Below are 15693 nucleotides of genomic sequence, written 5' to 3'. Positions count from 1 at the left end.
GTTGAAGGACCTTTCCGTCAACGTTTGTTTCCTTTGCACGCACCTGAATTAGCCTTTCAATTAGCTCATATCCCGTCATGCTGGAAAGATAAACTTGCTAAGTTGATGTAAATAAAACTTATTTAAATTCATATTTACACTGTACTCGTTAGTGGAAACATACGCGCGTATGCTAAAAGTAGTTTTCGAACGTTGGTGCTTTTGCTCTTCTCAAATTTGGCATTTGTTTCCTTTGTACACACCTGAATTAGCCTTTCAATTAGCTCATATCCCGTCATGTCGGGAAGATAAACTTGCTAAATGGATGTAAATAAAACTTATTTAAATTCATATTTACTCGTTAGTGGAAACATTCGCGCGTATGTTAAAACTATTTTTCGAACGTTGGTGCTTTTCCTCGTCTCAAATTTGGCGTTTGTTTAAACACTCAAATCGTATTCACATTTTCTAAACTTTTTTTTACATTCAAGTCACGTCTATGATGCAAATGCAAGTTAAAAGTTGATGAAACACGCATTTTATTTCCAATTCAAGCCAACCCGGCGTTTGTTATTTTGAGCCAGAGGCACTTGGAGAGGGGAAAGTAGCATCATGGGGATTAAACGAGCGAGTAATGGCCCTTCAGTTATAAGGGAGCCACCTTGAAGACGTTTGAAAGACATCTCCCATCTTTATAAACAGCTTCCCCTAATCAAGCCACGTCCACGTACACACTCATCGCAACGTCTCTCCTTTCTGTCTGTTTTCACCTGAGACTAATTGTGCTGGCAGGTAAACACCACAGTCAAGTGGATAGGAAACAGAGTTGAGCGTGAATATCAATCTCTCTCTTTCAGGGTCATCGGGTGACTTTGGCTGGAGACGAGGTTGGCCTCATTAGGTTGCACGTCCAGGTCCCCAAAACATCCAGAAAGTCTGCAGAGCTCACCTCAAAACAAACAAAAGTGGGCTGAAAGTACGTAAACACGATGCATTTCCTTCCTTCCTAACTTTCCATCCTTCTCCCCATTTCTTCATTTTTTTCTTTCATCATCCCTCACTTCTTTTTCCCTTTCTTAAAAAAGTCAAGTGAACAAACCTATGGATCTGTGTGTTTGTGTGACAGGACAATCTTTGTGTCCGCCTGCCGTCCTGCTCCCAAGTGTCACCTGTGTGTGTGAGTCCAAGAAGAAAAAAAGCTCCCACACAGGTATGGTCCATCTTAAAATCCACATGGGCACCAAATTATTATTTTCATTTATTGTATTTGTTTGGCTTTCTCTGTGTTGAATTTTTTTAAAAATTTATTTATTGGTGTTTATCTTGTGTGTGTATTTTAACATATTTATTTTTTTGACAGGCTAACAAGAATCAAATAATAATCAGATGATTTTATGTTCACAGAAATAAAGAGTGATTTGGATGGACACTATTGGGAAGGTAAGGATCACCTTTTTCCTGATTTTGATTGTTATTATGGTCCGACCGATATGAAGATTTATAAGAAAAAAAATCTAAAAGAGGCCAATTAATTAAAAATACATCAAATAAGATTTTTTTTTCCACCTGCTAATCTCTAAGAGTAGATTTTAGGTAGGGGAAAGTCGTGTAATGGCCGCCATTTTGTTCCCCCCCTAAACGAAACTGTTCAAAGAGTGAGCTGATTTATTTATTCATTAAAAGTAAACCCTTTTAATATACTTCCTGCCAGTTCTCGGCGTTGCCTGTTTGTTCACGCAAAAACGTCTTGACTTTTTAATTCAAAGTGGAAGCTAAAGTCTCTAACCTTGCAAAAAAAAAAAAAAAAAAAAGTACTGCCGAGGCGCGTTTATGCCTGAAAGTTGGCGGCGTGTGGGGTGACTCGTGAAGTAAACGCACTCTGAAACTTGGCCTACTCCTTCTGCATTAAACATCACGCAAAACCATCCACTTTCCATTTTGGAACATGCACAAAAAATATTATCCTCCGCCGCTCGCTCCCAGCGCCTTTCCTCGATTTTTTTTTTTGTCTCTCTTTCTCTCTCACTGCGAGTCCCTGATAGGTCCAATCTCCAGTGGCTATGTTCAAAACACTGGGCTAGAATAGCACAAGCCCTGGGTAGATAAATATTTATGGGGTGCGCATACGTCTTACCACAGAGGAGAAGTAGAAATAGTGCGTTTCCAAGGTGAGCAAAACAAACAACTTCAAAAGAATTGAAATGCAATTTATGTAAATTTAACCCCCCCCCCCTCCTGCCTCGCCGTCGCACGCCTTCTGCGGAGATCGCGTCAACCTGATTATTGTGTCTTTTACACCAAACGGAAAAAGCTAAAAAGGTGCACGCGTAAGGAGATTTCGGATGCCAATCAAGTCGCCGGGGTGAATTTTTCATTGATCAGCGCGGATTGATCAGAAGCTGGCCTGCCAATGGGGGAGATGAAAGCAGTTGATGAAATCTCAGAGGGCGGGGTGGGGGGGGGAGTACAGCCGATGGCCCCCTGGGGTGTCATTTATTTACTGCTAATCTGTAACCGACTTGGTCTAGGCCGATTAGCGGCTCATTTCGGCTATCAAACAATCGGAACGCTTATTTTGTTTGCACAAATACGCGCTTATGGTTTGGGGGTTGAAGTTTCGCCGCTGATGGTTGCGTAAGCGTTGCACCTTGGGTAATAAGTCGGGGAGGGGGGGTGAGTACATGTGGCCTTTTTGATGTGAAAATAATTAGTAGAGGTAATTGGCGGTCAGGAAAGTAAACAAAGCTAACGAGTTATTGAGCTTGGTAGGGTGGGCCGGATTTGCGGATTTTGTTCCAAAAGAAAATCTACATTTAAGTCGTAGCACTTGTTTGTGGCACTAAGCCGAGTTCGAACACGCCTTAACACGGCCGCATCCCGACTCTCGCGGAAAAAAAAGAGACTCCCCGCCAGCCATCCTCCGCTCTCATCACCATTCTGCCGCATCCCAAGGACACTGTTGTGATTGACGGGGCTTAATGTGTATCTTGCCAGAATTGGATTTGATCCTGGGGGCTCTGCCACAGGCCCCTATGTTAGATTTACGCCCCCCCCCCTCGCTCCCCTCTCCTCCTGTCGCCCCCGCCGGCGGCTCCTATCTTTTCCCCTCCTTTTCTCTGTCGAACAAATAGAAACAGAATTACCTCTTCTCTGGAGCCGCTCCCGCGCGAGCCCGGCTCGCAGCATTGTAGCGAGATCATGCGCGGATCTGTGTCGCTGAATGATTGTGCTTGGCCCCCGCCTGTGTTTTTCCAGGGGAAGTGTAGGAGAGGATTTGCGGAAAGAAGCCGGCTCGCCTTGACGTGAAGCGACTTGAAGCGCGCGTTCGCTTTTTTCGGAGAACGTACAGGCGGGTCTCGCGGCGTGTATCTCTCAGCTCAGGGCGTCAAGCCCTTTTCGCCGCAGCATAAAGGCCAAATGCTGCTTCACCGTGTTTGCTTCTCCAACCTCCATCTTGTTTTTTAGTCAACCAAAATTAAAGACCCATGCTAGTATGTCTCACGTGCGCACGGTAAAAACGTCGTTTCCCATCGCCGGGCCGCCATCAATTCCTAAAGCGCCCGCCTTTAACAACCTCATATGATATCGGACTCGTCCGTTACAGATCGGCGGCGGTAACATCCTTTAAAACAAGCCGAGAGCCCGCCGTCCCGGCTTATTCATCTGGTGGAGGGGCTGACATTAGCGCCGCGTCCCGCCTTATCTCTCCCTCGCGGCGAGGGAAGCAAATGCAAGATAGATTCCTATTCCGCCCGAGAGGGGAAACAATGGCTTTCTATCTTGTTTGTGTCCGTGAGTGTGAGGACGCCGCATACACACACACACACACACACACACACATAACGGAACAGGCGAGGAATACCTTGAGCTATGTACCATATCCTCACCCAGCACTTTATTAGCTACGCCAGTTGATGCGATCCCATACGAGAGATATTTCCACCCCTTCCTTCACCAAGTCGGAGTTCGCAACTTTCCAAAGTCTCTCGCCGCCGGCAGCCTCGCAACGACGAAGCACCCTGAACTTGACCCAAAACATAACTCAGCCCCTTGTCAGATTCAGGGCCACGTTGCGCACCTGCAAGCTTCAACTTGGCGCCGGACTAAAATTAGACGCTTCTAGCATCCTCTCGTGTCTTCCCGGAGCGAGCAAAGCGGAGATATCAAGGCTGACCTCCAAGCGTGGGAATAATTACCCGCGGTTCCCCGCCATCCCGTGTCCCGCTTAACTCCGGCAAAGAGAGCGGCCAAATGAGACACGCCAGCTTTTTAATGGACTTTATTTACTTTGCCGTGTTTACCCATTAACGTCGCCCCCAATTTCATCTGCATAGTGTGTGTGTGTGTGTGTGTGTGTGTGTGTGTGTGTGCAGGCCTGCCTCAGGGCTTCTCCGAACAACTTAAAAGTCCTCAGAAACCGCATCGGTCAGGAAATCCACATTTTGGTACAAGTATCAGTCGCGGAGTTTTTAACTTAATGTCAAAAGGTGCGATAAAAGCGTCCGTGACTTGTCGGTGTCTCGTCGCCGTTTCGTTAAAATTGGCTCGGATCTCGCCGCGACACGAAAGGACCGAGCGACTCGGCGCTAATGAGACAGTCAGACGGAAATTTCCGTTTGATTTCACCTGTTGAAATGTTTCCGCTCGCAACGGTCGTATGATCGTACGAAGCGCTCTTTAAAGGCTACCAATTTGTCGTCTTTCTATATCCGCTTAACATTCTCCGATTTAGGATCTGTTGGCACTAAGAGTCGGGGTTCGCCGAAATGAGCGTTGCTCCATTTTATTCCCCCCCCCCCTCCCATCCCTGATTCCCCTTTTATTGCTTTTCATATCATCGTCCGTCAAATACAAACACACCTGCCCAGCAAACAAAAGGCGATTTTATTTACAGAGCACCTTTTATATAGATAAGTAATTTAAATTAAAAGCATTTAAAAACTTCAATGAGTCACCCAATGAGAAAAGAAACGGTTGAATATTTTTTTTTTTAAACTTTTCAGTACGGGGGGAAAAAATAGTTTGAACTTTTGCCGCATCTTTTCATTTGCAAAACCAAACGGCGCAGCTGCTGCGTGGTAACAAACGTACCCGACGTCACGATCGACTTGTGAAAGCTCTCCCCCTGCCAGCCACGGTTTTATTATTCACTTTGTAATTTCAAATAAAAAAAATATATTGCCTTTGACACCTCAAAGCTGTGACAACAGAATTTTTTTCCCTTTTTGCACCGAGCATTTCTCACAAACAACATCAATGAGGTGTCGTTAGCGCATCATCACTTCTGATAAATTGACAGGAAGTGATCATCCCCCCCCCCCCCCATTCGTTTAATGAAGTTAAGAATTACCTTTTTGTGTACAATCCTGCTACATTATCTCCAAGTCCTTGAGCACAGTCATCCGTACCCGCGCTCGCTTGATGTATCACCCGGCGCGGCCGCAAAGTAATGACCGGCGCCCGCGAAAGCGCTTACAAACATTTCTGCCAAAACCGCGCCCGATGATTTTTATCTCACAAAAGTGAAATCAATTAAAGTCTGATGTATGTATCACCCTTGTTGCTCTCCGGGCACTTGACGCCAACGTTATTCGGAATGAGAGAGGAAAGGTCCGTTGAAGGTCAATGCAGAAAAAGCTTTGCCGCTTGTTTGGCTGGAAAATGAGTTAAATCAACAAGGTGAATTTGATGGAAATTGGATCAAACCCTCAAGGGCGGCCCCGGTATGAATTCCATATTCGTTTCATTGCCGCGTAATTCACGACTACTTTGGATCAGCACCACCTGTGCAGGAAGAAAAGGAAAATGGTATTTTCCCTGTTTTTTTTTTTGTTTGTTTTTTTCACCAGAGCTTTTTGTCGTGACAGCGGTACGCCGCTAAGAGATGGGAAGAGACAGGCGAGGGGCGGAGCAGCGGGGAAGAATAAAGTGAAAACAGTTAGGCGCTCAAGACGCCACCTGTGATCCGACGTGAAAGTAAAACCTCTCGTTCCCAATCGGCTCCTCATCCCCGTTTGGAAGCTCCCGGGAGGACGGCCGATTGGCGAGGCGAGGCTATTTCCCGCCCGGGCCCAAAGTGATAGAAAACACGTCATTTGCTTTGATTCGGCCCCTCGGCAATCTTTCGCCGTTATTTAACTTCTCGCCGGCGTCTGACAGCAAAACAACAAATCTCCCGTTGCCATGGATCTCCTCTATTTATAGTCGGCCGCCTTTCGATATCGTTTTCATTTATCACCTTCGCTTGGTAGAAAAAAGATTTTAATTTTTTTCTAGCAGATCAGATTTTTTAGATTTTTTTGAGTTTGACCTATAACTCCCATTGATGGCTATAGACGTCAAAGATCCATTTTGTAACTAAACCATAAATACTATATGACTTTATGGCATACTATAATATTATGTTGTTACTGATTTGACAAAACAATGGGCTCCTTTCTATTCCCGCTGCTTAAATATCTAGGTTGGTATGATCCAAGGAAACGTCTAGGAATAGCAAATGGGGGGGGAACACAACAGTCCCAAAATAGGGAGCTTCATTATGCCATTCGTCCCTCTCCTGCTGATAATCAATTCATTGTGAATCGCACTTTTCTGCCTAAAAAAAACAAAACAAAAAAACAACAACAACAAAAAAGGCCCTCGCGCTATGCTTTGCGCCGACAAGGTGTCATCCCGATAACACAGTTTGTCTTTGTATTCTTGTTTTTTTTTTTTCACGCGACTTCAACTCACGCGCTTTATTGTCAGAAAGTAATTTGGTATCCTCACGGAAAAGCAACAGCGAGCGAGAGCGAGGTTTGATGCCTGCTCCCACGCAAGAAAAACGTGCATCCCTGTCACGCGTCTGCAGCCGCCGCAAACGCTTTCATCGTTTCCCTCGCCGTCGGATAAAACAGGCCATCTTCTTTGTCTTTGCCTTCCAGATGTGATTCACGATTGTTTGCCAATCTCGCCACTAATCGGAGTCAATAGTTATATCAATGACGAAACGATAGCGCTCGGTATCGCTGTCCCATTTCACCTTTCGTTTTGGTAGAAGAGGAGGGAAGTGGGCGGAGCCATACACGGGCGCTATCGTAGAGCCACAGCTCTAATTACTTCCACACTCCTCCCGCGTGTCTTTGATGGATTCTCAAGAGCCTAAAGTGCTGGATCAGCACTTTCCATCCCTCCTACCTTCCCCACACGCCTCCTTTTGTCAGGACAGGGCTTGTGTTATTAACCTTCCGTCTGCTCATGCAAATACAACGCCGTAGTCCTTCCAACCTCACTCATCGTCCAACAGTTGAGCTCTTATTCCTCCTCCGCGTTATCCCGCGGCGTTTGTCAGAGGTCGAAAGCGAGAAGAAATTCAAACAGGGCGGCGGCGGAACGCAGACGGATCGACCGGACGCCGCGCTTCAATTACCGTCGGATTTCACTTGAGGATACGGGAGGAAAATAGAAAAGGCCCAAACAGAAGGGCGTGTTTGGAAAGAACAAAATGGAGACAGAGCCGGCTCGATGATGGAGTGCCAGTTGAGTGTTGACGGCGTCTGTCTGTGCGCAGCAAAAAGCGATCATGGGTACACTTAGTTTTTGATGAATGGAGGCTAAAGTCTCGCCCCACACGCCGCTCGTTAGGGAAGACGTCACAAGTTGAAAACAATAATAATAATAATGATAATAATAATAATATATTATACTCATTAGCCTCCCTTCTTTGCCCTCTTTGGACCGCCCCCCCTTCCATTTCGCAATGACCAATGATGACATCTCACGGCGCCTCTCATAAAACCCATTTTCATACCCGGCCGTATAAAAATGCCAGCTGCACTTTCAAGTGTTACCGTGTCGCTTGTTACGGCCGACACAATGAGATACACAGTCGTTAAAGGTCTGCGATTCGGCAGTTAAGGGCCTTGCCGAGAGCCTAAATGGGCCTGATGATCCTCCGACCAAATGTCATTCCCATCTATCTGGCCACACGTGGCGCAATTAATAGATCTGCCCACTTAAATATTTCACACGCTCTGGATTTTGGCACCATTATGCGCTCAATTTTGGAAATTTTGGTTCGGAAAAGAGAATTAAAAAAAAAGCTTTTTGAAGGACACACAAAAGCTATGTTTGATGAAATAGTCAAGGCAGGCATTACGAACTACTGTTCTCCTAAAACAATGTTGCCATGGCGTCGGCCTTTACTTTTTCTGCCAGTAATTTGCAGAAGAGCGCCTTAGCTTCCGATTAGCAGTCAGTAACACGGTGGACGTTAAATCAAATGTCAGAAGCGCTGGCCGGGTGGACCTTTCAAATAAGAGAACACACGCGGAGGCAAGCCACCGCCGCCGCCCCCGACACACACATACAGTCGTAGTCACTGCGGATTTCGAGCGGCCCCGGGGGGGGTGGGAAGGCGCTAAAAAGATGAATACACCCAACTGAGCGTTCCTTTTTTTGTCCCCCTCGCCGTGAAAGGTAGAGCACTTCCACTCTGCCATCTAATCTTGTCGAGTTCTCATCACAGGCTTTTCATTTAAACACCCCCGAGGTGCTGTCAGCACTTCTCCCGATGGGCAATTTGATGAGTTGTCATAGGAACACTGTTGAGTGCTATGTTTGTGTGTGTGTGAGAGAGAGAATTTAGTTCGATTTTTAAATCCTTTACGGAATAAACGAGCCACTTTATGGTTAAATACAACCCCCTCATTTTAAGAGCCGCCAATATCCCTTCTGTTAGTTTTAAGGCTTCGGTTTTGGGATCCAATGCTAGTCGAAAACCTTGTATTTATTTTTTAATTTGCATTCTCGACCTATATTTCAACGTGCTAGTTTTTCCGTAGTTTATTATTTGCTCTGAAAAACACGCTTGTAAGTCACCTTCCCATCCTCGGCTTCCCGTCGTTGTCCATTCGCTCCACGTAGTGTTTGGATCAGGTGGTGCGTTTATTTCCACCAGGAATGCCAAATTCTTATCAAACACATGCTCTGCCGCTATTCGTCATTACCAAGGAACAAAATAAAAAAAAAAGTTGCTTGGCCCCGGCCTATTATTTCCAATTTCTCCAGGAGAAAGTTAATCTAATGAGCATTATCGGCAGCTAATGGGAATTATAATTAGTCAGATGCGGCAGATTATCTGCACGTAATTAGCTGTGTCTGTCAGCTCCAATTAGCATGACAGAAATTAGGAGACTTTGGAGTTGGTTGCGCCGCTGATGACGATGATGAGAGAGGCGAGAAGGGCGAGGGGGATGGAGCGATGGAGGCGGGGAGACACTTTACTCTTTTAAATTAGCCCAAAAAATGATGGATTTTCCACACACATCCATTTCGTAGCATTACAGCAATAACCGTAGCTGTAACCGGGGATGAATACTGGGATCGTTAACTCTCCTTACAACAACCCTCAAATGCGTGCTGATTGATTTTGGTGCTGTAAAGCACTTAAAAGCTGCCATAGCCATTTAATGAACAGTGTCAAATTGGTCTTTGGGGTGAAATCTACCGTAGTCCGCTGACCAGGCCCACAGTGACCCATCTGGAGTAGCGGGGAAAATTCCTGCTGGGCTGCTATCGAGTCCATAGTATCCTTCGATTCCCTAACCCTTCATCGTCTGCCAAAAGTAAATTTGAAACAAAAGCCGCCCTTCGAAAAGTCAACATACCGACATAGTCACGGTTTTGTCAAATGGATTCAGGGTACACTCAAAAGCACACAAATAGCCCGCTGCTAAACAAACCACTCCCTGAGGTTTTTAATCAACCTCGTATCGCCGTGCCAACCCCTCCCGGGGAGCTGTGTCAATGAGCACCGCCGCACGACACGGCCCGATGCACAGGCAGCTAAATAGCTTCTGATGGAGAGACTCCCCACACCCCACACCCCCCTTCGTTACATTTGCATGGATTATCTTTGTCTATTTGACCAGCCTGCATGTGTCAGCAAAGCACGCACGGTAAACAGTTGCAGTCGATCGGCCGGGGAAGCCGCACACATGATGCTAATACGCCTGCAGTACTTGAGAACCAAACCCCCCCTTCCTATCCCTCCCACCAAAAGCATCAAACCGGCTAGCTCGAGTCTAAACCCAGAGGTGGCGATATATATTCCGACGGTGACAGTCAATTTAGGACGATCTTAAGCTTCTCTTTCCTGGAGATTATCGATCGGGCTTTGCTCATATTTACCTGACAGACACTCAACGCCGTAATGTGTCCAGGAGACATATATCAAAAGTGTTTCATACCCCCAAAGGACTGTTCGCGGGAAGATTAGATTTAATACCAGACATGCAAATGTATCCCGTCTCGGCCATCAATTTATGCCGTCCATTTAACGTTTGGAAACCTTGCCAACAATGTAAAGTAGTTCCGAGCTGTGACCGGCCTGCTTATGTTGTTCTTATATCTAAAAAGTCCTTTTTTGCGTGGACATACCCCATTTGTTCTAAAAAAAAAAGCCCAAAAATGTCAAAACACCGTTTCCAATCATTTCAGGGTAGACAAGTTTGAAGCGAGGGGTTGAAAACATTTGTTAGACAACGGTGAGACGGCAATTCCGATCTCTATCCCGCGCGATACCGGCGTAAAACGCTCCGTCACGCTTGACAGCCTTCTTCCCTCCCGAACGCGTGCTTACATTTTAGCGTGGGGAGTCGAGCCAAGTGCCGCGCTTGCCCGTTGCATTTCATCGAGTTGTCTTCTCAAATCAGTCAATTTAAAATCGTAAGCCATCATCAGGCCTTAAAAAAAAAAAAAACTGGACAGTAATTCCTTTCTGATGGCAATCAGGTTCTCAGCAGTTTCATTCCCTGCCATGTACGGTAATTTAGGAATACTGACATACCGACCTTAAACCAAATCGTGTGATTCCTGAAATACACAGAGTTACGTAATCGTCCGATTATTTGCCGGTTGTTGTCAAACAGGCGCAATCTGTTCCCTAAGCTCCCTGGCAGCTCTGCGGGAGTGCGGTGAGTAGATGTACGCCCGGCGTATTACAACACGTTTTTTTCGGCATCCCACCTCAAGGCGACTTCGCATCCCCGCAGACTCACGCTATGTCAGTACGCTCGCCGTTGTCCCCCCCCTCGTCTGCCCGTGTTGACGTCTCGCCGCTCTGACAGGCACGCCGGAACTGACAGGGTGATTTGTACTGCGGTGCAAACAAGCCCGGCTACATCAATTCCCGCTAGATGGAGGAACTCGTAAAAATGCCTCGCAATTCCACTGTGCCTTTTACATATCGTTCTGGCTTGAAAGGTTGAACCGCATAGCAAGTTCGCAGGTTCAAAAACTTATCTTCGGAAAGTACTTGCTCTCTCATGAGACGTCGTTTTTTTCCCTGGTACGGGGTCAGGTTGACCGGCAGAACTCAAATCGGACCGTAGTGCCAAAACAGAAACTTTTGGAAGCTGATTACGTATTCTTATTTTGGCGGGAACTCTAAAATAAAAGTTCTGCCTTAGTACTTTTGACACTTGACTTTTAACACCCGAGAAGACATTTTTTTTGGCATTCGAGAACGCACCTTGAAAGCCACGCTAGAATTCATTAGTGCGGATTTAATTAAATATCCCGCCTACAAATCTGTAATCAACAGCCAAATCCTCATTCCTTGGCCTCATCACAATTAGCCGTTAGTGGAGAATGGTTCCAATAATCCCTTCCTGTTTGCATTGCGCCGCTACGTTTTTACGAGCGTTAACTTTTAATTAGCGCGCGGCGGTTTTGATGCATATCCTCCGCGTACTGATGTTTGTCCAGCTGGCAGAGCGGCGGGGCTGGCGATCGATGATCGCCCGCCTGCGAGGGTGGGCGCGGTCGGAGTTGCCCCGCCCCGGCAGAGCGTGTGTCTTCTGGGCAGAACGTGTGGATTAAGGGAGGCCTGAACTTGAAACGAGAAAGGACAGAACAGTCAATAACACACTGATTAATGATAATGGCATGCAAGCCAGGGGGCTAATCTGTCCAAGATCTTTTTTTTTTTTTCTAAATCTAAAAAGCGTGGGCTAATAACATCGAGGACAGGAAGGGAAGGTGAGGAAGCCTGCGAATGTTTGTTAATCCCTTCACCTTTCATAAATGCGATGCGAGCCGGTAATGCGCCGGCTTTGGCACGACTTGGACTTTGACACTGCGGCGCAATCCGGATTTGGACTGGATCCAGTCGTATTGTCTTTCTTGACGATTGGAGCTTTTCAAGATGGTTCTCGACCATAATCATGAAAAGCTTACTTACCGAATTCCTTCTGCCAAGTTGAAGAGGTGCTGATCTATAAATTTGCCTCAAGCGTGGGTTAATTTATGCCCCCTCGCGACTGTGTCCAAAATCATAACAGAACGACGGGAATGTTGACAGTCGCATAACGAATTGGATAATGCCTCGAGTGTTTATCCCAGAACCTTGTCATCAGTCTTTAGGATTTGCTCTCTTCTGGCCTTGATGGGTAAGGCCCACTCAACTTAGTGCTCTTGATCTACATCGGCATCATTAAGAAAGTCAGATCAGCTTTCAATGAGCCATAATAAATTCGGCCTTTGTTTTTGTTACTTTCATTTCTGAAATGGAGACTGTTGATTTATTACAGAAAGCCTTTTCCTGCTTTGGGGTCCGAACTGTCGCATGTTATGACAAATGGATTGAATAATTATTATTTAGGTGAGTGGAAGAAATGATATTCATCTTTGATTTTCCCCGTGGAGCAATTAGAAAATAGGCCATCTCAAAATAAGTCGGCAATCAAGGACTCAAGGACTTTTCTTGGGTTATCTTTTATGTTGTCCTGCCATCCTTCATCATGAACAAGAATCAGCTTTCTCGGCCCTGAACTTCCTGCTTGATTGGCCCAATAGTTGATTCGCTTCACTCACACACAAAAGGCATCAAGCCGACCGATCTGTGCATAGGAGCCAAAACCGGGCTGATCGATGAGGCCTTGGACTGAGTGGTGGTCGGGGGGTGGGGAGGGGGGCAGTCACGGTGGTAGCAGTCTGGACAGGTAGGCTGACGGACGTACAATCAGTGGGCCGATCGATGGCAACTTTTGCTGAGCTCAGATAAGAACCTGCTCGGGATGCTCAATCGCCGTAGCTGACGCTAGCTTTGGCTTGCCGCGCCAATCGTCCTTTTGCTCCTCACGTCTTCAAATCATGTCTTTGGCAAAACAGAGTATGCAGCGCGGCGTGATAAATGCTTTCCTTATATGTGTATTAGTGTATATCAGCGGAACCATCGATCGAGCTTCATGCTGTTTTGTTTGTCTGACCATCACGCACGCTAATGGCGCCGACGATCGATTCAGTGTACGGAAAACAATGGAGCCAACTGCATGTTTGCTGTTGTCTTTCAATTTACCACTTTCAAATGCATGTCGGCCTGTGCAGAGAAGATTTCCAGTCCGGCCGAAGAATAAATCAGACTTAAAACCCCTCTGGTGCCCTCATTACGGCAGGCTATTGAACCTCAATAGACACCCGGAATGTGTCACGGGAGTCGTTGCCTTCAGGCTCACCATAAAGCTTCAAGTAAAGCAATAAAGCTAAAGTTCGGCTTTGCTTAAGGTAAAAGTTAAGTACTTTAGAATCCGCTTATTTCTCGTCTTTGGCATTTAGGCGATAGGACCTTGTTGCCATCAGATCCACACACAATTTAACTGCGTTAGCTTGAAACGTTGCAGCGACACGCATATTGCTAGGCAACAGAACAATCCAGAACGTATGATCATATCATTTTCTTTCTTTCCCCCCGTTTTAGGATTGTGCAGTTAAAAAAACAGCAAGCGGATCCGTCGAGCTCCAGCTCGAGGCATCGGTGTGGGTTTGATCGACCGAGCGGAACCCACCAACATGGCTTGCAGATGTGCTAATAGCAGAGCGACGGGGAAAGCCATCAGACTGACGGCAAAGAACAAAAGTAATTAAAGTGGAAAGGAGCCCTGAGCCAAAGCGCCATGGCGGCTCCACCTTCCAAAGTAAGTGCAGTTTCATATCCAACAGTTACCGCAAAATACATTTCATAAGCTGTGAGCTAGCAGTCAGTGTTAAGTTAGTTCAATTAGAAAGAACAGAAAACAGCCGTAGGACACTACAAAGAGTGCTCTTACTTCAAATAATGTCTGCCGGATTGCTAAATTGACTCTCTGAAGAAAATAGAAGTGGACATCACAGGCCCGCCAAATAACTGCAATTTGTGAAAGCGATGCGCCGCTTGCAATCTGAAAATACCTCGACTGTATTTCACGAGTGCGGGAGCAGAAAAAAAAAGCTCTCACCGTCCTTCGTGTAGATGTCTTGCCGGAACTGCCACATACATTTTTGAATGTAAATCTACCGAGTGGGCATTGGGTTGACGATCTGACCTTATAAAAGTTTTTAGTTGTAGCCATTCAGTTACCATCAGAAGGAAACAAACACTTGGGAATAGACGAGTAGCCTGACGACAAAAAAAAAAAAAAATACCCGTCTCGGCATACTCAGGGGATCACTGCATGTCACCAGAAGACGATGAAGTGCCAGACATGAGTGACAGTGATAGCCACTATGGGTCGAGGATGCACTTTTTTCTCCCCCCCAATTCCCAAGGCCTGGCTTTTCTATCCCCGTGACAAGATGAGATGTTGTGTAAGGCGCTGAGACCGTCATTGTTTTCCACGAATGAACTTAGACTTGCCTTGTCTCTTAGATTCAGATAGCCGGAGTGCTTTTTCCACTCAGAAACAATTAGTACTTGCAAGCAAGTAATCATACAATAAACAGCCCTTATAAATATAGTGTAGACCCACAAAAAGGTTACGCGGTTAGTTGTATAAAAATGACGGAATATGTCGCGTTAAGCATTAAAAATATGCAGAGGGACCCGGAACCTCGGTTTCACACCTGGTCAAGAGCTACGTAAAGGTCCGTCGTAAATCACCGGATCCGGTCCCCCAATTCTGCCATTGCCACGGGGGTTCAAAGACTCAGGGGATAAAGGAAAATAAAATGAAGCCAGCGCTAGATCATAAATCCAGTCTACGCTGAGCTGACAATGCAAAAGGGAACCGGCGCTTTTCCCCTCCCGTGTAATTTCGAACCGCGGCATTTGTCGCCGATTGGTTTGTTAGGAATCGTCCGAATTTCTCGGCCTAAACCCAAACTCCCCTTAAATAGCGAACTTTTTTTCAATTACTTGAGAATGTTTGCGATATTTCCCATCAAGTCCATTAAGCTCCGTCTTAGCTTTATATAATGGCGGCCTTATCAAGCGGGCGCCCGCGTGAAAGCAGCCAGCCGCCCTCCCTCCTCTTCCCTTTCGTTGGCTATCTCCGCCATTTATTTCGCCGGGCGGACAAGCCAATCTTGTTTTGTGCAGCTGTTGCCATCCACCGAAGCTGGCCTGGCTTACTTGTATCTCCAACTTCATCAAGCTCCTGATGAAACCCATACTGGCCCTTCTCCAGATAAGCTAAGGCGGGCAACGAGATATATCCATCATTCCTCTACTTAACACACAAATGTGCTTACCTGTGTGTGTGTGTCGGGTCTTGATATACGGCCGGGGTAACGCCACAGTTTTCCTTTTAGAGAATTTGCACATGAAAAGCAAGTCGGGAGAAAAATGTTACTTCTTAATCAAGATGGAGCTTTCTGTTGAATCTCCTTCTCAATTCCCAGAAGGAAATGTCGAACAGAAACAAAAGCATCACTATAGGGACTCTTCTGAGAATTGAACGGGAAGTTCTCGGATTT

General features: G+C 46.1%; 1 long non-coding RNA gene across 6 annotated transcripts in view; it reads left to right on the top strand.

Annotated features, from left to right (window-relative positions):
- Positions 1-32: 32 nt before the first annotated feature.
- The window catches only part of LOC148379200 (uncharacterized), a 164249-nt gene continuing 148588 nt past the window's right edge, over positions 33-15693 (top strand). For 4 of the 6 annotated variants that reach the window (XR_015855529.1, XR_015855532.1, XR_015855533.1 and 1 more), the window contains exons 1-5: positions 33-771; positions 837-955; positions 1106-1189; positions 1384-1419; positions 13721-13937. This is a non-coding gene — a long non-coding RNA (uncharacterized LOC148379200). The remainder of the gene's footprint in view (positions 772-836; positions 956-1105; positions 1190-1383; positions 1420-13720; positions 13938-15693) is intronic. The other 2 variants (XR_015855530.1, XR_015855531.1) reach the window with 2 other exon arrangements.

This window comes from Syngnathus floridae, chromosome 22 (assembly GCF_059516105.1).
Source record: "Syngnathus floridae isolate MCC-2025c chromosome 22, RoL_Sflo_1.0, whole genome shotgun sequence".
NCBI classification, from domain to species: Eukaryota; Metazoa; Chordata; class Actinopteri; order Syngnathiformes; family Syngnathidae; genus Syngnathus; species Syngnathus floridae.
Note: the sequence above shows the minus strand (reverse complement) of the source record. Positions and strands in the feature narration are given on the sequence as shown.